Source organism: Felis catus, chromosome E1 (assembly GCF_018350175.1).
Source record: "Felis catus isolate Fca126 chromosome E1, F.catus_Fca126_mat1.0, whole genome shotgun sequence".
Classification (NCBI taxonomy): Eukaryota; Metazoa; Chordata; class Mammalia; order Carnivora; family Felidae; genus Felis; species Felis catus.
In genome coordinates, this window is record NC_058381.1 from 47,872,896 (window position 1) to 47,891,745 (window position 18,850).

At 44.7% G+C, this 18,850-nt stretch overlaps 1 protein-coding gene across 7 annotated transcripts in view; it reads right to left on the reverse strand.

Annotated features, from left to right (window-relative positions):
- The window catches only part of PITPNC1 (phosphatidylinositol transfer protein cytoplasmic 1), a 275,970-nt gene that overhangs the window by 244,903 nt on the left and 12,217 nt on the right, over positions 1-18,850 (reverse strand). The window lies entirely within an intron of this gene.

The following is an 18,850-nucleotide window of genomic DNA, read 5'->3' on the forward strand; positions in this document are numbered from 1 at the left end:
AAAATTAAAACTAATGAGGAAGTAGAGAATAATCCATTCTTAAGCTTATGAAAATAGAATGGAGGGCTTTATTTTTATACCCAAATGCCTATTGGTTTCTGCAACTGAGGTAAGCAATTACGAGCTATATTTTGTGATTTGGATGCTACCGAAAAGTTGGTGGCTTGGATAAAGACAGAAAGGCATGCTCATTACATCTGCCACTAAGCTAAGAGAATTCACCAACACAGTAAATAACAGAAGCAAGAATCAAAAAACATTTTGTCCAACTTGAAATCAGCAGACAGCATCCATCACATTTACATTTCAAAGTCCTATGGTAATGACCGTTGTTGCTATAAGGTGACATTTGGTAATGACCGTTGTTGCTATAAGGTGACATTTTTGTAGATCTTACAGGCTCCGGGTAGAGAGACTGAGCTTTGCCAGGAGGCTTAAGGGAGCTGATCACCATGTCAGAAGCAGCCAGCAGTTTTGTTTGTGTTTTGACAGAGAGAGAGAAAGAGACACAGAGTGTGAGCAGGGGAGGGGCAGAGAGAGAGGGAGACACAGAATCGGAAGCAGGCTCCAGGCTCTGAGCTGTCAGCACAGAGCCCGACGCGGGGCTCGAACTCACGGAACTGTGAGATCAGGACCTGGGCCAAAGTTGGAGGCGTAACCGACTGAGCCACCCAGGCGCCCCAGCAACCAGCAGTTGAACGCAGCTTCTGAAAATGGCAACGGCTAACGCTAAAGCATCCACAAAGCCTTAGGTGCTGAAGTAACAGTTCCCCTTGTTTTCAGCCCGGGTCCTCCCAGATCTTGGACCAAACCCGGCCCATGCCTGTTTTTGTATGGCCCTTGAGCTACATATGGGTTTTGTGTTTTTCAATGGTTGAATTAAATTAGAATTAGAATAATACCTTGTCAAGTGCGAACATTATACGAAATTCAAATTTCAGTACCCATAAACAAATAAAATGTCATCAGAACAGAGCCATGCCCATGCATTTACAGAACTGCCTTCGCCTGCTTTTTTGTGTTACAGGCCAGGGGTGATTTGTTGTGATAGGGATGTGATGGCAGGTCTACAGTGTGTCCCTCTGGGCCTTTACAGAAAGTTTGCTGACTCTTGCTCTAGAGCATTGTGGTCAGTATTTTTTAAATGCCAATGACAGGGGCGCGTAGGTGGCTCAATCGGTTAAGCATCCGACTTCGGCTCAGGTCACGATCTCGCGGTCCATGAGTTCGAGCCCCGCGTCAGGCTCTGGGCTGATGGCTCAGAGCCTGGAGCCTGCTTCTGATTCTGTGTCTCCCTCTCTCTCTGCCCCTTCCCCGTTCATGCTCTGTCTCTCTCCGTCTCAAAAATAAATAAAATGTTAAAAAAAAAAAAAAATTAAATGCCAATGACAAAGGAGAACCACGGGAAGGGTGAGGGCATCTGGAAACCATTTTGTAAGGTGAGTCATTGACAGAACTGTGGATGTTAAAGCCAGCAGAAGAGAAAACCAAAGGGCATTCGAGTTTTCTTTAAAATACTTCAAGAGCCAGCATGTGGAAGTGTCTCGTATCTGTGTCATTATAGAGGGGGAAATGAGTGACGACCATGAAAGTTCCGGGGAGGCAGACGTCAATGAAACAAATGAAAAGACGATCACGAGCGGACAATCATAGGACAATCATGGCTTTTGGGGTCATACCGCAGAAGAGTGAGCGACCGTGCCATGCTGGTATTTAGGCTAAAAGGCAAGATGATCACCGTGCAAGATCATTGTAGGAAAGATTCTTACAGTGGGCAGGAAGCTGAACGGTTTTAACGGTAGGGTTCTATGATTTTATCTAAAAAGAAAGAAAACTGTCATTTAACGGCGGGTGAACGCTTAACGATAGGTCATTGGAAACAACTCCTACCAAATTCACTAAGGATTACACCTCACAAGGAAATACATACATAATAGGTATTTATGGATATGAAATATAATACATGCGTGTGTGTATGTAAATGGCACATTAAAAAGAGGTCTTCCATTTAAATAAAGAGTGCATCGGCTATAAAAAGAGTCACGTTAGGCAAAGAAGGGTTATTTTTAGGAGGAGGGCTCCGGTTACACAAATAAGGAAAGGACATTCACCACTAAATAAAATGAGCTGAAACCTTGTGTTACTACAGGAAACTGGCATAGCACCGCTGGAAAGAGAAGGGAAATCTATATATAAAATTAAAAAGGGAGGCATGTGTTAGAAGAAGAAGAAGAAGAAGAAGAAGAAGAAGAAGAAGAAGGCAAGCATGGGTAAGATATAAAATGCAGTAAAGGGCACAGTTGTGTGATTTACTTGTACTGGACCTCTTCACAAAATGGTTTTACAAACATCACAAAGCACAACCACCTGTTAAGCTGTTATTTTGGCCTATCTATTTTCAATGACAATCCTGACACTCAAGCAAGAGTGTCAATCCTGACACCATAGCAACATAAACATCACGGTGCTGGAGAGTAAAATTTTAAGAAGCAATTTATAGCCCCCGCATGCTTGGAAATAAACTAATCCTTAAACATGTGTTACTATGACATAACATTTCCACTGGGCAAAGTCAGATCCCATGGATACCTTAGGTTTCCTTCCCATGGACCATTTGGAAAGTAGGCTCCAAAATGTCTATTGCACTGTATGGTCCCCTAATATTAAGGTATTTAAAATGTGAGACAGTATCATTTCCTGCATAGCTCAGGGACTGCATCACCAGGAACTCACGCGGCACCCACTGATGGACAATCATCAGTACTTAACATTTGCCAAGGAAGCTCCCTATCTCCTATGATCAGCCCCTGATGGAAGTAAAACAGAGAGGCATTTACCAGTAGGGGAAACGGAGGTACAGGAAATTCCGAGTCTTCCTAAATCAACTCATGACTATCACCCAGGAAGGACTCAACTTGTTCTACATTCTTGTTCCTACTCCTCGATATACTGCACCGCCCTAAACCAGCAACCCAGAACATAGAGCAACATACGTACTTTGGGTTCAAGGAGATAAAACGCAAAGGTGCTTAATTAAAGGAAAGGGTGGAGAAAAATGAAAGGAAAATCTGTTTGAAAGTAATTATGCCTTTTTTTCAGGGATGCTAACTCGGTGTGCATGCGAGGTGGAGCAAATTTCCAGGACTTAAAACGTGAACATTGTAAGGTGTGGCTGATCTGCAATTCAAAAAGATCCAACAAAAGCAGAAAGAAAGCGGATCATCCAGCTTAAAGATGAGACACACCCAAAAGGTGAGCCAGAGGGGGGATCTGGGGGTGGTGGCAACTCGGTGTGGAGTCCGCTTCAGGGCGAGTAGGCTCCATTCAGGGGAGGATCCTGAGCCCAGGAGTCAGCAATACAGGCCTGGACTCCAGCCCCAAACCACAGTCCATTAGCCCTGGCCACCACTTCCCTCCCCTGACTCCTGGCCTCTTTTCACTTTGTTCTCAACTTTCCTCAAAAACAGAGGCCGGTAAGGCCCTTGGGCAGTTCCTCCTCCAGGTGCACGGAAAAGGCTGTCTGAAGGCCAGAACCCTGAAAGGAGCCATTCTGCTGATGAAAAATAGATCTCCAATATAGCTTCTGGGATGCCCAGCACCCAGAAGATGGCTGCTTTTGCTCTAAGAACCAGTACTGAACCCCTTGAAAAAATAAGGTGGTTTCTGACACACGGTAACCAACATCTTTTTACACTTTTTTTTTAATGTTTATTTATTTTTGAAAGAGTGAGAGACAGAGCATGAGTGGGAGAGGAGCAGAGAGAGAGAGAAGGAGACACAGAATCCAAAGCAGGCTCCAGGCTCTGAGCGGTCAGCACAAAACCCGACTGGGGGCTTGAACCCACGAACTGTGAGATCATGACCCGAGCCGAGGTCGGACCTGTAACCAACTGAGCCACCCAGGTGCCCCCAACCAACATCTTTTTTAAAAGAAACAACTCCTAGGCAAGCATGGATAAAAGGCTAGGCACCTATGTAAATAATGACTAATTTTAAATACACCTGACCCTTTTGGAAATGTTTTTCTTGAAAAGGCTTAAGGGGATTATTCCATTTGGGCAACTAATAGCCTAATTACTTTTTTTTTTTTCTTTAAAAAAAACAACCACCAAGCTCCTTTTCAACTGGATCTTGGCAAGAAGTCTCTAAGTGCGCCCCTATCCGCAGCACCATAAGTCACACTGCTGAAAAACATAATTACACTCAGCTGTGTCCAAGTTGCTGTGAACCACGATCCGAAAGAGGTGAGCTATTAAATCCTGAATCTAGAGGTTTTTTCATTTTGGACATGATGCCTCTTTATGAGCAGTGAAAACGTAATATATTTAAAAAAAAAAAAATGAGCATTCATCACGGCCTTCAACAGAACAGGGTTTGGGTTTCTAGCATGCACGGTACAATCTGTACCCCAATGATTAAATGCAATTCCAGTTATCAAACTCTTTGCACTTTGCGAGGGGAGGATTAAATAACTACATTTCACATCTTTAAGCCTGTCTCACTGAGCAAAAAGACTATTTTCACAGCACTTGCTAAGTAGGAAGAAAACCACCTTTATCCACCACGTCCCTTTTACGGAGGCTGAAATACTCCCCAATGAACGTCCGTGTGAGGTGATACTAAGGGTCACATTCACTCTTCATCAACACCAGCATCATCGTTATTCTGGATGAGGACGAACTCCGCAGAATGTTTCCAATGGAGGCAGTGACCATAGGAAACTCACATTTCAGACAGAGGACATGCCCACAGGCTCAAGTAGTTAGTGATAACCCCTAGCTTCCCAACTATCTGTCAAGACAAGTAGGTGGTTACAAATTTACCTTTCTCAAACATCCACCCAAAATTATTTCTCTATTTTGTTTAATCGCTAATTACTAGTTTAACAAGAGTGTTGTTTTCTGTGGTTTTGTATTTCAGGTGCATTAGAGGCTGAATATGCCTGTAAGCTGCTGAGGCACACTGGAAAGTGCTTCTGAGACAGAATGCAAACTGAGGACAAACATCTCATTACATCCCCCTCCCTGCTTGGGTACAGTAAAACAAGTCCTTGAGCCATCATCCAAGTCCAAGTCCAAGTCCATCATCCTATACAATCTAACGAAATCCAAGTTGTTGGCTAGTGAGTTGAAAACTATGTGCAGACATCACGAAGAGAATTAACAAGAATGAAAATGATTACAACGTTAATTTATATTTTTCAAGAGTTTTATTTTTAGGGGCGCCTGGGTGGCTCAGTCAGTTAAGCATCCGAATTCGGCTCAGGTCATGATCTCGCGGTTTGTGGGTTCAAACCCCGTTGTCAGGCTCTGTGCCAACAGCTCAGAGCTTGGAGCCTGCTTCAGATTCTGTGTCTCCCCATATCTCAGCCCCTCCCGTGCTCATGTTCTGTCTCTCTCTGTCTCTCAATAATAAACAAATGTTTAAAAAAAAAAAGTTTTATTTTTAAGTAATCTCTCCACCCCAAGGTGGGACCCCAACCTACAACCCCAAGATCAAGAATCACAGGCTCTTAACCAACAGAGCCAGCCAGGCGCCCCCAAAGTTAATTTCTTAATAAGCCATCATACTGACAAATTATTTTTTTCTCCTGCATTAAACATTTACAAAATCAAAAAAAAAAAAAAGTCAACTGTATTTCTTTATTCAGAAAAAGGGTCCAATTAATGTCTATTTCCACCTGGAACAGGAATAAAGCATTATCATTAATCAAATACTCTGTCTTCTGCTTTAACAGAAGAACATTTTTCAGTGCCAATCCTGTTTCTTTGAAATGCTTCCAGAATGCACTGGTACTTTTTTCCTGCCTTAGTAAGGATTCTGAACAAAATGCCCTTTTTCTGTTGCGTGACAATAGAGTAGTAGCCCTGAATTTAAGCTGCCAACCACTTCAGCTGTTGCTACAAAGGTAGAGGTCACTGAGTCATTAATGTCACCCAGAGTATGGATATGAACCCATTTTGTAGTTTTTCTTCCTTGAAAGAAGGCAAAATTCAGGGGAAAAAATTCTATTTCGTTAGATCCCATTAATTTAGCTTTTATTAGGTATGTTTTCGGAAATGGCGTATGAGTTTAATGATAAAGTAATACAAGCAATACTTTAAGAAACAACCAAACGGGCGCCTGGGTGGCTCAGTTGGTTAAGTATCCTACTCCGGCTCAGATCACGATCTCACAGCTCACGAGTTGGGAGCCCCGCGCGTCAAGCTTGTGCTGACAGCTCAGGGCCTGGAGCCTGCTTTGGATTCTGTGTCTCCCTCTCTCTGCGTCTCTCCACCCTCGCACTCTCTCTCTTTCTCAAAAATAAACATTAAAAAAAATTTTTTAAACAAACTGAGCAGATACCCAGAGTAGTAAATGTATATGGAAAGAAAGTAGAATGCTGATTCTCAGGTGCTGCAGGAAGGTGGAGTGGAGATTTCTTTTTTCCTGGGTATAGAGTTTCAGTTCTGCAAGACACAGAGAGTTCAGTGCATGGATGGTGGTGATGGTTGCCCAACGACACAAATGCACTCAATGCCACTGAACCCTACACTTAAAAACTGGCTAAGACGGCAAATTTTGTGTTATATGTATCTTACCACAATTTAAAAAATGACCAGAATGTACACATCCAACTACGAGTGGACCCCTTCAAATAGTTCATTTAAAAATCTGTTTTAAATGTTTATTCATTTTTGAAGGAGAGAGACCGATCGTAAGTAGGGAAGGGGAAGAGAGGGGGGGAGACGCAGAATCCGGAGCAGGCTCCAGGCTCCGAGCTGTCAGCACAGAGCCCGACGCGGGGCTCGGACCCACGATCCGTGAGATCATGACCGGAGCTGAAGTCGGACGCTTAACCGACTGAACCACCCAGGTGTCCCTCAAATAGTTCATTTAAAAAAATTTTTTTTTCAACGTTTATTAATTTTTGGGACAGAGAGAGACAGAGCATGAACGGGGGAGGGGCAGAGAGAGAGGGAGACACAGAATCGGAAACAGGCTCCAGGCTCTGAGCCATCAGCCCAGAGCCCGACGCGGGGCTCGAACTCACGGACCGCGAGATCGTGACCCGGCTGAAGTCGGACGCTTAACCGACTGCGCCACCCAGGCGCCCCACAAATAGTTCATTTTAGATTATGTACCCCTTCATTTCAACAGTGCCGAGACAGAGCAAAACGTCTCTGAATCGCCACTGTGAAACTTGGTAGGGGCAGGTTTGTTCGGGTTTCTTCAAAACACATTTTTGATAATGGTAAATGTCTCTTGAGGATAATTTTTAATTTGGAAAAAAAAATGTGACAGCTCCATTTTCAAAATAATTATCAAGTTAAAAAATTTTAGGTCTGCATGAGGTGTGACTTTAAAAGAACAACATTAATTTGTGAGTGTGGGTTGTAAACTGCCTCTGGAGGCAATGCTAGTAAAGGGGAGCCAGAAGTTTCCAAGGAGCAGCTAACTCAGCAGCAAGAGGTAAATACACAACTTTGAATAGCACATTTTGATCATTTTCAGATCCTCCAATTTGCTTACCTACCTGCCTGTGAAGAGTCTTTTAAGTTTTCAACTAAATGTGCCCAAAACATGGTGTCACTTGTCTGTTCCCATCATTATTTCCTGATACTAATTTTGACAAAGTCACTGGTGCTCATCAGCGAACATCTCTGCTGATGAGGTCTGTGAAAGCCAAAGGCTTTTACACCCATTAAAAGGAATAATTTCCAAAAGTGTAGGGGTGGTTCTCTTTTTAGAGCATGAACCACAAAAGGTATTTTCAAAGGAACATGATTCATTTCTCAAAGTTAAACAGAGGACTGTCACTTGGTTTAATACTTGGGTAAAATGGATCATTCAATGGAAGATAAAACTTACGGACCATGCTCTTAGCTTAACTGGGATGGAAGAACTACCTACCTGCCCCCCCCACTTCCACCCCCCCCCCCGCCAAACATTTCCTTTGATAATCCTCAATAAGTTCTCCAATCTTGAAGATTCGTGTGTGTGTGAGAGTGTGTGTGTGTGTGTGTGTGTGTGTGTGTGTGCCTATCTGCCTCTCTGTCTGATGGAACTGGATAACCTTTCCTCGTTCTTTCCAGCTTCCAGATTGTAGGGAAGGCAGAGCAGAGCTGGGTAGAACAAAGAGCTTGGGCTCTGCTGTCTGATCAGCCCAGGTGTGGATACAGACCCACCACTGACCAGCCATGCAAGTACCCATGATCCATCTGGAAAGTGGGATGATAACATCTAACTCACAGGACCATTATGAAGACTAAATAAAACCGAAAGGCACTCAACACATGTAATTTCTCTCTCTCCTTCGCCTGTACAATGTGACTGCTATCAGTCCAAGCTATAAAAACAGAAACCAAATTTTAAAACACTTTCCAAAAAGCATGTTTCGTGGGATGCATTGCTGAGGCGTACAATGCTATTTTATCGTGTACATAAGAGCAAGGTTACTGTGAGACTACACTCAACCATGACCTCGTGACACAGGGTAAGTACCTAGCTTCTGGATGCTGTGATCAAGAGAGGCAGGGCAAGGAACTTCCACAGTTTCTGTAAGATAGCTCAGATGAGCAGGTATCACTGTCTCTGTAAACTGTCTACACGAGTTGGAAACATTTTTGCCAGAGTGACAAGTGAAGCTTCGCTATGTTAACAATAAATAAATCCCCCCCAACCACACACACATACACACAAAACAAAAAACAAAACCAATAAATAAATCTGACTACAGGAGTTAAAACTATAAAATACTGGGATGCCTGGGTGGCTCAGTCCATTGAACGTCCGACTTCGGCTCAGGTCGTGATCTCACGGTTCGTGGGTCCGAGCCCCACGTCGGGCTCTGTGCTGACAGCTCGGAGCCTGGAGCCTGCTTCGGATTCTGCGTCTCCCTCTCTCTGCCCCTCCCCGGCTCATGCTCTGTCCCTGTCTCTCTCTGTCAAAAATAAGCATTAAAAAAAAAGTTAAAAAAAAAAACACAAAAAACTATACAATATGGGAGCGCTCTGAGGAATACAAACAATCCAGCAAATAAGATCCAGTGAATTTGAGGTTTTCAACAACTTAATTTTATCCAAGTTAATAGGGACTTCTCATTCCCTGGTTAATTTTTTTCTTTTTTTTTAAGATTTTATTTTTAATTTTTTTTTTAATGTTTATTTATTTTTGAGACAGAGAGAGACAGAGCATGAACGGGGGAGGGTCAGAGAGACAGGGAGACACAGAATCAGAAGCAGGCTCCAGGCTCTGAGCTGTCGGCACAGAGCCCGACGCGGGGCTCGAACTCACGGACCATGAGATCATGACCTGAGCCGAAGTCGGACGCTCAACCGACCGAGCCACCCAGGCGCCCCTTTAAGATATTATTTTTAAGTAACCTCTACACCCAAGGTGGGGCTTGAACTCACAACCCCAAGATCGAGTTGCACGCTCCAATGACTGAGCCACCCAGGTGCCCTTAAATTTTCTTCTAAATAAACACAGATTAGTTATCTGGGGTGTAAAAATACACAAATTAGTGCTTAGAAACACCTGGATCTGGCCTTACTACAGCAAATATAATGAGACTTCAATGGGGGGAGAGGTGTATGCGTAGATGACATGGGGCGGGGACCAGTGTTTGGAGATTAGCTGCTTAGATTAGGTGCTTAAACAACATTATTATAGGCTGTCATCAAATTACATTTGTTAGACCAATCTTACTTCTCTAGGTGATTCATTCTGGGAAAGAAACAACACCCTAAAGATTGTCAGATATAATCCAAAGAAATTAAAGGATGATTTTTTTTTTTTCTTTGCTCAGGAACAAGAAGAATCTAGAAGGTCTTGAAACTTAAAAGGAGCAAAAAGAGAGACATAAAAGAAGAAGTGCAGAGTCATTAGAAAAACTGGATCAAGAACTTAGGTACTTGTTTAGATTACGAGTCGACTTCCACTAAAGTCTGAAAAGGAGTTTCAAGAGCAGGCCCCCTTTTGTCAGAGGGCTGGGAAATGAAAGAATGAGTCACTTTAGTACTTGATGTCAAAACCCTCGGTGAGCGCTGGCTTTCGTGTTTCTGTATCAACAAACAGCATTGGATAATGCTGTTCGGGCAGTCTGCCAGAAAGTCGAGGGGCGGGAGGTGGGGGGGGGGGAGGGCTAGACTCCTTCCTGTGACATGGGTGAAGTCAATGGCCAAGACCTTGTGTCCTATGCAGTGGGGCAGTCTGGCATCCCGGGAGATTTGCCCAGCCTAGTGTGGTACGATCTTGCCATCCCAGACGGAGATTGTTGAGACAGATTTTTGTTTTTATTTTAAGATTTATTTTTAAGTAATCTCCACACCCAACATGGGGCTCTAACTCACAACTCTGAGATCAAGAGCCGTATGCTCCACCGACGGAGCCAACCAGGCACCCTGGGACAGATTTTAAATAGTCAGTAAGCCTCCTTTGCGATAAAACCAGTGATGGGAAGGCTTCAGGACATCTGTCTGAGATGAGTAAGGCAGAAGATTCAACTCCCATGTAGGACCATCTCCTCCAGAATGTGTTTTCTAGGATTCATTCGGCTAACACATATACTTCTCATTCAACGTGCATAGAAAGCAGAGAAATGCGGGGTTCCTGGGTGGCTCAGTTGGTTAAGCATCAGGCTCTTGATTTTGGCCCGGGTCATGATCCCAGAGTCGTGGGACTGAGCCCCACCTTGGGCTCTGCGCTGAGCACAGAGCCTGCTTGAGACTCTCTCTTTCTCTCTGCCCCTCTCCTGCTTATGTGTGCTCTCTCTCTCAAACTAAATAAAGTGGGGAAAAGAGTTGGAAAAAAAAAAAAAAAAGAGGAGAGAAATGCACTTAGAGCTATAGCAGAAAGGTCCCCAGGTACTGTTCCTTCCACCCATGATGGCCACCAGCCTGTCCCCTTGGGGTGGGAAGTGGGGGGCAGGTACTCCCGAGGGTTGTGAAATCGGTCAGTGAAGGTTCCCCAGTACTCCAAAGCCCTACGGTTGGCCTTAAGGCAGCTATTCAAGCTGGACTGCTTCTTTCCCCTAAGTATCAAGTTCTGACCTAAATTGCGGTCATTCTGGTCCAAATCTGGCAGATTTTCTGCCCACACTGCTGCAGACAGGAACAACCTCCTTCGGAAAGCTAGCTAAATTCAGGATGACTAGAGCCATCTCCTTGAGGACAGGGACCCACAACTTTTCAGTATACTGATAATTCAAATTCAGCACCTTCTGTCAGTGGTTCTTTCTCTAAACACAGATGTCTATTCTGCTGAGAAAAAAAAAAAAAATCCATAGCCACCTAAAGTTTTTAAAACCAGTTTTATTGAGGGGTGCCTGGGTGGCTCAGTCGGTTAAGCGTCCAACTTCAGCTCAGGTCATGATCTCATGGTCTTGTAAGTTCGAGCCCCACATCGGGCCCTGTGCTGACAGCTCAGGGCCCGGAGCCTCCTTCAGAGTCTGTGTCTCCCACTCTCTCTCTGCCCCTCCCCTGCTCACACTCTGTCTCACTCTCGCTCGCTCTCTCTCTCTCTCAAAAACAAATTAAAAAACTAGAAAAAAAAGTTTTAGGGGCGCCTGGGTGGCTCAGTCGGTTAATTAAGCGGCCGACTTTGGCTCAGGTCAGGATCTCACAGTCCGTGAGTTCGAACCCCGCGTCGGGCTCTGTGCTGACAGCTCGGAGCCTGGAGCCTGTTTCAGATTCTGTGCCTCCTTCTCTCTCTGACCCTCCCCTGTTCATGCTCTGTCTCTGTCTCAAAAATAAATAAACATTAAAAAAAATTTAAAAAAAAAGTTTTGAGATGTATTTTATATACCTACTCAATGGTTTTTAATCTAGTTACACAGAGTTCTGCAACCACGGTCATAATCTATTTTAAAATGGCAGCAAAACTTCTCTCATGGCCTCTAGACTGGAAGCTTTAGGAGGACAGGAACCACGTCTGCCGCGTTTGCTGCTCCATCCTAGCACCTGGCCTAGCACCCGACATACAGAGTCCAAAACACATTTGTGATATGAACACTTTCGTGCCATCCAGAGCACCAAGTTAGGTACAAGAAATAACTACTTCTCCTCTCCTCTAATAGATGCTGTCAATCCAGCTATTCTCCCTGTGGTAGGCAGAAAGGCCCCCCAAGATTCCTGCTCCCTGGCGTGCACACCCTGTTTATCTGTTAATTCCTTCCCCCTTGAATGTGGGTGGGCCTGACCTCATCAGGCCAGGCTTTTTGAAAAAGAGTCTGAAGGTCAGAGATAACACATCAGAGAGATTCAGAGTCGCAGCAGATGCTCTCCTCTTGGACTTGAAGGGGCAAACTGCCAAGTTGTGGAGAAGGCCAGGTCACAGGAAATAGCAGGTGGCCTCTAGGAGCTGGCCCCTAGCTGATGGCTGGCAAAAAAAAAAAAAAAAAAAAAAAAATGGTGGGGCTGGGGGGGGGGGGGGTGCGGGGCAGGGAGGGTGGATCTTGGTCCTACAACAGTGAGGAACTGAGTCCTGTCAATAACCACACAAGCTTTGAAGAGACACCAAGCTCCTGAAGGAAATGCAGCCTGCCGGACACCTTAATCGCAACTCTGCGAGGCCCTGAACAGAGAATCCAGCCACGCCATCCCCAGACTTCAGGCCTACAGAGGCTGAAGTAATAAATGGGTATTGTTTTGAGCCACTGAGTTTGTGATAACTTGTTACAGAGTAATAGAAACCGAGTACTCTCCTCCAGAAGTTAGGAGGGAAGCAAAATGACTATGTTAACTCCCAGGAAAGACTGGCCTCAAGCTTCTCAGGGGTAGGGTATGGCTGAGGAGTCTTACAATGAAGATGTTTTTTAATATAAAAGAATCTCTAGCTTGCAAACTTTTCAGGTGGCATAAAACCTAAGTGGAAAAAAGTGTAAACAATGTGAAGGAGGACAATGCGATCAGCTTTCCTGATCCCTTATCCCTGCTTCTTCCCATCCGTGCATTAAGCACTTACTACGTGCCAGACCAGAGGTTTAAGCATTTAGAGGCGCCCTGTCCCGAATGGCAGCCACCAACCACGGCTGGTGGGAACTGACACGTGCCGCCAAACAGAAAATACACACTGGGTGTCAAAGACGTAGTATGAAAGAAAAGTAAGTTAAACTATGTTCAGCATCTTCCCATGTGGATTTCATGCTGAAAAGATGATGGTGGAAATGAACGCCGTACGAGGAAACAAAGAGATAAGCACAGATTATGATAAATGCTCTGAAAGGAAACAAATTAAGTTCAGAGATAATAATAGGAGAAAGCCATTTTAGATGGAGTGCTCAGGAAAAGACATCTCTAAAGAGGGGACACTTCCACTTAGAAACCCACAAGTTTGCTGTAAACTTCCAAATATTTTTTTTTTAATGTTTACTTATTCATTTTGAGAGAGAGAGAGAGCGCGGAGCAGGGGTGGGTAGAGAGAGAGAGGGAGAGAGAGAGAGAATCCCAAGCAGGCTCCACGCTGTCAGCACAGAGCCCAACGGGGGCGGGGCTCGATCTCCCAAGCGGTGAGATCCTGACCTGAGCCGAAATCAAGAGTCAGACGCTCAGCCAACTGAGCCACCCAGGCGCCCCTCCAGTTTTTATATCTGTAACTCACTAGAGCCTCATCTGCCATGTAGCCTACCAAAAAAAAAAAAAAAAAAAGAAAGAAAGAAAAGAAAATCTCCACTTGGGAATACCACAAAATTCCCCTCTGCCAGCAGGCGACAGGGAGGGCGGGCAGCTGGCAATCTACAATAATCTGAAATTCTCCTTTTCCTCTCCCAGTGGGCTGAATTTACAAAAGATATATAAAACCTTCCTGACTTCTTGCTACAAATCAGCTGATTTCTATATCTGTCGTTTTCTCCAAACAGGGGCAGAAGTGTTAGCTAGTTTCCAAAAAAGTTTCCCAAGTTACTTGACCGTATAAACCTCCAGGCTACTGAAAGCAGGCCAAAGCCCACACAGACCACAACCAGGTCACCTGCGCCCTCACTCAGGCGGCTAAAGCAATGAACCTCGACGTACTTTTCCAGTAATCACTGCCCCTGAAAAACACGTTTACTGCCTGTCACTGTGCACACAATTTTATATTTAAAAAAAAGAAGAAGAAGAAGAAGAACTTTGTGAACACTTTTCCCCTTACACACACTTTCCACATTGCCATTCTGGGGCAAAGAGTTGGGGGGGGAGGGAGGGTAGGTCACGGTGGATCTTAAAGAGATTGAGTGTTGAAAATATATTAATTTTCTCAAAACTGCTTACAAAAAATAGTATTCTCCGTTCCCCTGAAACAAGAGCTTTTCTGAAATGAAGGCGACTTGCTTTTCTTTGAATATCAGTATTACTCATTTAATCAGACACAGGGTTTTTAAGTAGATTTTCAAGAGCCTTAGGGACTCACTCGATCCTTTTGTAATGAAAAGCAAAAGTTAATTACCACCTGCTTTTAACTAAGGTTTTGTTAACAATAATGTCCTTTTTTTTTCCCCCAAGCCCCAGCATCTGTTTCGTGCTCCCAAATCACAGGGGAAATGGCAGTGTCCTTCGCACACGAAAGTCAATTTCACTGACCAGCCAGGAGGTCAACATCTGCTCCTTGTCAGTTCCATTAGTGGTGAAAGGTTTGCACTTATCCATTAACCCGCCCAGGTGCCGCTCCCAACCAGCAAGGCAAGGGACCTTTCTTTGCAAGACAGCTGGGCAGCATGCAGAACGTGCTTCTCCGACTGTGGGACAGGCAAGAGAAGCCACCATGATCACTCAGAAACCAAACTCATGACCCTGGCCTTGGTCCCTCCCAACTAGGCTGAGAGTCCGGCGGGGGGGGGGGGGGGGAGTCAAAATAGTGCTTGTTCTTAAAAACCTTTTCAAAATTATGTTTATGAGGAACCCCGGGAGAGGTGAGATTAACCCAAGGAGGCTTTATTCTTTATATTCAGGGTATCGCTTTGTACAACATACAGTGTCAATGCCGGCATTAAACTTAAACTCCCTTTCCTTAAAGAATTTGTGCTCCAATATTTGCAGACGCATTTCATGAAAATCGTTTAGAACAGATTTAAGGAGCATTATTGGGCATTTTGGAATCTCCATTTAGGTCATTCCAGAGCCGGCACTACCCCAATCCCAAATCTGTTCTCAGAAATGTGCGCAAGAAAATTCTCCCGGGACCCAGGGGAGCCTGGATAAAGTGCACTGGCTCCTGGCCAGGGCAAAGAACAAAATAATATTCTGTATTTAAAAAGTTGTTTTTCTTTCCTTTCTTTCTTTCTCTTTCTTCTCTTCTTGGAGGGGAGGGGAGTGTTTCTATCTTTCATTGTGCAACAAATCCCTAAGGACCACAAATAAGTCCCTTAAAGTGCTCCCATTAACGTTAATGCAGTCAGAACAGGAACTGTTAAAACACCAGAGCAAGCAATGAAAATAAAAGGGGTCCTGCCTTAGATAATATTAGGATGTGCTTCATTCACTCTTGATGATGCTGATCTTACGGGCAAGAACCTGGCAGGGGGGAGGTGATCTTCAGACCGCTGCAAGGAGTCCAAGGAAGGTGGAGTCTGGGATGCTGGCAGCAGCAAAGAGAAACTTGTGGGGAAGGGGCCTTGAACTCCACCATGAGCTCCATTGAGCCACACATCCCAAAGCCACCCCAAATAAATACACAATCTAAGGAAAAGCAGTAGATGAGTTATACTAAATCAGCCTCAAATGGAGCCCCTGGCCATCCTTCTGGTCAGCTGACTTAATGTCCCCTAAGTAGACAGAAGGTCAGCGTCTTCGACCCACCTTCAACTAGAGACTACTTAGACTTCTCTAGTGGCCCTGCTTTTGTAAACAGGCTGAGGGATAATATTTCCTTCCAACGAGGAAGCCCCCAGAGAAGGAAAAGTGGGAGAACCGCTGGCCAACAGTAAAACAGCTGTGCACCGGAAATCACAAGACCCGGGTTCTGGCCTAGACCCTGCCCTTAGCTACGAGATGGACCTTCTACAACCGTAGTCTTCTCCACGGAATGAAATGGCTCAACTACAGAAGATCTCTACCAGCCCTTCTAAAATTAAAGAATCTACATCACCAAATGTTCCAAAGGAAGACAGTGACAACTGTCTCTTTGAAATCAACTATCAGCCCTCGGGAACCTTTCCTGTTTAGAACTTTCCAGTGGAGGGGAATATATATATCCAGTTCAGAGACGACACTAAACATAAATGAGGAAACTATTCCAGTGAAGTCTTTTATTAAAATTAACCCATGAGGGGCACCTGGGTGGCTCAGTCAGTGAAGGGTCAGGCTCAGGTCACGGTCTCACAGCCCGTGGGTTCGAGCCCCGGGTCGGGCTCTGTGCTGACAGCTCAGAGCCTGGAGCCTGCTTCAGATTCTGGGTCTCCCTCTCTCTCTGCCCCTTCCCTGCTCACACACTCACGCTCTCTCTCTCTCTCAAAAATACATAAACATTTAAAAATTTTTTAATTAAAAAAATAATGAAATAAAATTGATGCATGGGATGTTAATTAGGATCTTAAAACCCTTTAATCCGAAATTGTCTAAAAAAACAAAACACCAACACTCTGATCTAGACCGTGGTTCAGCTTTATTTTCTTTACCTCCCAATGCTTTTCCTCTTTCCTGGAACTAGGGAACATTTCATGAGTTAAAATAAGGTTTAGAGAAATAGTAGAATCTAGTACCCTCTAGAACAATTCAAAAGGTCTTTGATTTTTCATTTAGTTGACAGAGGCAATGTTATCGGTTTTCAAGAAAAGTGTTTGTTTTTTTTTTCCTTTTTCCGCATTAAATACCAGGAACAGGCAAAGGGCAGCATAAAGAAAAACAATGGGTTTTGCCATGGCTCTGGTTGCGGCTTGGCAATTAATTAGTTGCGTGACCTGGCACACAATACTTAACCTCTATTACTCTGTTTACTTATCTGCAAAAATGTGGATCCTAGCACACGAGTTCCCCTGACACTCCCCTCCACTGGGAGTGAAAGGGGATAACAAGGCCAGGGAAGAAGAATGGACAGTGTTGGTTCAGTTCTCTCACTGACTCTCCAAATTGAGGGCGTTTGCCTCATTTTCAAAACTATGGGCGCCGCTAATTAACCTTGCTGGTTAGGAACAAATTCCTGTGTAGACGGAATCAGGCCCAAAGCAAATGAAGTGTTGAAGCAAAAGTTAGGCTTCTAAGAGTCTACCTAGGTCGATGTAACTGGCTTCTTTGAAGGTACCGTTCAGTTCCTTCCCAGTTTTTAATGTTAAGGACGGTAGGACGCAGCACAAGAGAGACTGAGTCAGACTCCAGGGATCTAACCTCCGACCAGCTGGGCCTAGTTTCCTCATCCATCATCTGGCGGAAAATCTGAATCCTATCGGTGTGAAACCCTCTATCGATCCATACACTGTCCTGCAGCTTCCCTAACCAAGTAGAAGACTAACTTCAAAATTCAACTTTTATAGTAACTGAATCATGCGCTAGTCTGAATGAATTATACATTAGGTAAATTATAATTACGCATTTTATTGTTAAGCGGAGCCTGATTTCATTTGCCAATTAAGAAAGGGCCTCCGCCTGCACCATTCAAATGTGATTACTTCACCCTGAAGCGGTGGGTATTTCAGCACCAAAAATAAATAAGTAAGTGCGGTAAGAGGTGTGCCTGAGCATTCACGAAAGCCTGGGAATAAAACCAAACAGAATAAAGAGAATAAAAAGACGTTGGGGTGCCTGCGTGTCTCAGTCGGTTGAGCGCCCGATTTCGGCTCAGGTCATTATCTTGCAGTTTGTGGGTTCAGGCCCCGCGTCAGGCTCTGTGCTGAGAGCTGGGAGCCTGGAGCCTGCTTGGGATTCTGTGTCTCCCTCTCTCCCTCTGTCCCTCCCCCGGCTTGTGCTCACTCGCTCTCTCTCTCTCAAAAACAAATAAGCATTTAAAAAAATTTGTAGGTAGTAAGAAGATTCTAGAACTGGCTATTTTTTTCAATTATCACCTGCATTGTGGGTTCTTTCACACAGTACCAACACTGTCCCTAGCTTCCAAACTCCTCTCCATAAATAAAGTCATTAGGAAGAGATGAAGAAGCTCTCATACCTCCAGGCGGACCTGCTCCAGCTTCAGCTGCCCACGGTGGGAACATCTCAACTCTTTCTAGAAACACTCTGATTAACCGGATTCACTCATTTGTCTCCCCACCCCCACAGCTGTGTGCTGCTCCCTCCACTTGATTTACACCTTCCGGATGCACCCTCCAAACTCTGCCTGTCCACATGGATTCCATCCTTCAAGACTCTACTCCAATGTTCTCTCAAACGCCACCAGGCAAGAACGCTCGGTTCATCATTCCGGTGGGGGCTGTCCTCTCTCTTTGGCAGCCAGTGTTCTTGGGATATATGTTTTGTCAACCCGGAGCTACTTTGATCTTGCCTTGGACTGTCCTGGGGTCTTGCCTGAACACTTGCTCCAGATGACAGATGAAGCCTGCCCCTCGGGAGCACAGCCACTTACTTTACCGGTTAAATATCCTTTTCTTTCCCAAAGCACCAAGCCCGCGCCACAAGGTAGTGGCTCAAATAACGCATCTGATACATTAAATGCTCTGTAATTAAATATAAATACGGTTTGGCTCACCCGTTTCTTTGGTGTGGCACACCAAAACACACTGGTGAGTTTCAAATTTCCCTGATTGGCTTCATGCTTCCTTGATGTCCCTGGACAGGCGCTAAGCAATTGTGAAATCACCAAAAAGGTAGGGAGGCGAGGGGGAAGAAGGGAAGAAAGGGAAGCCGGGGCCTGAATAATCCTCACTGAGTCATCATTTCCTGAATGATGGAGCTTGCTGCTTCGGGGGATCTGGAGAATGGAACCGGAGCGGCGGGTGGAGGACGAG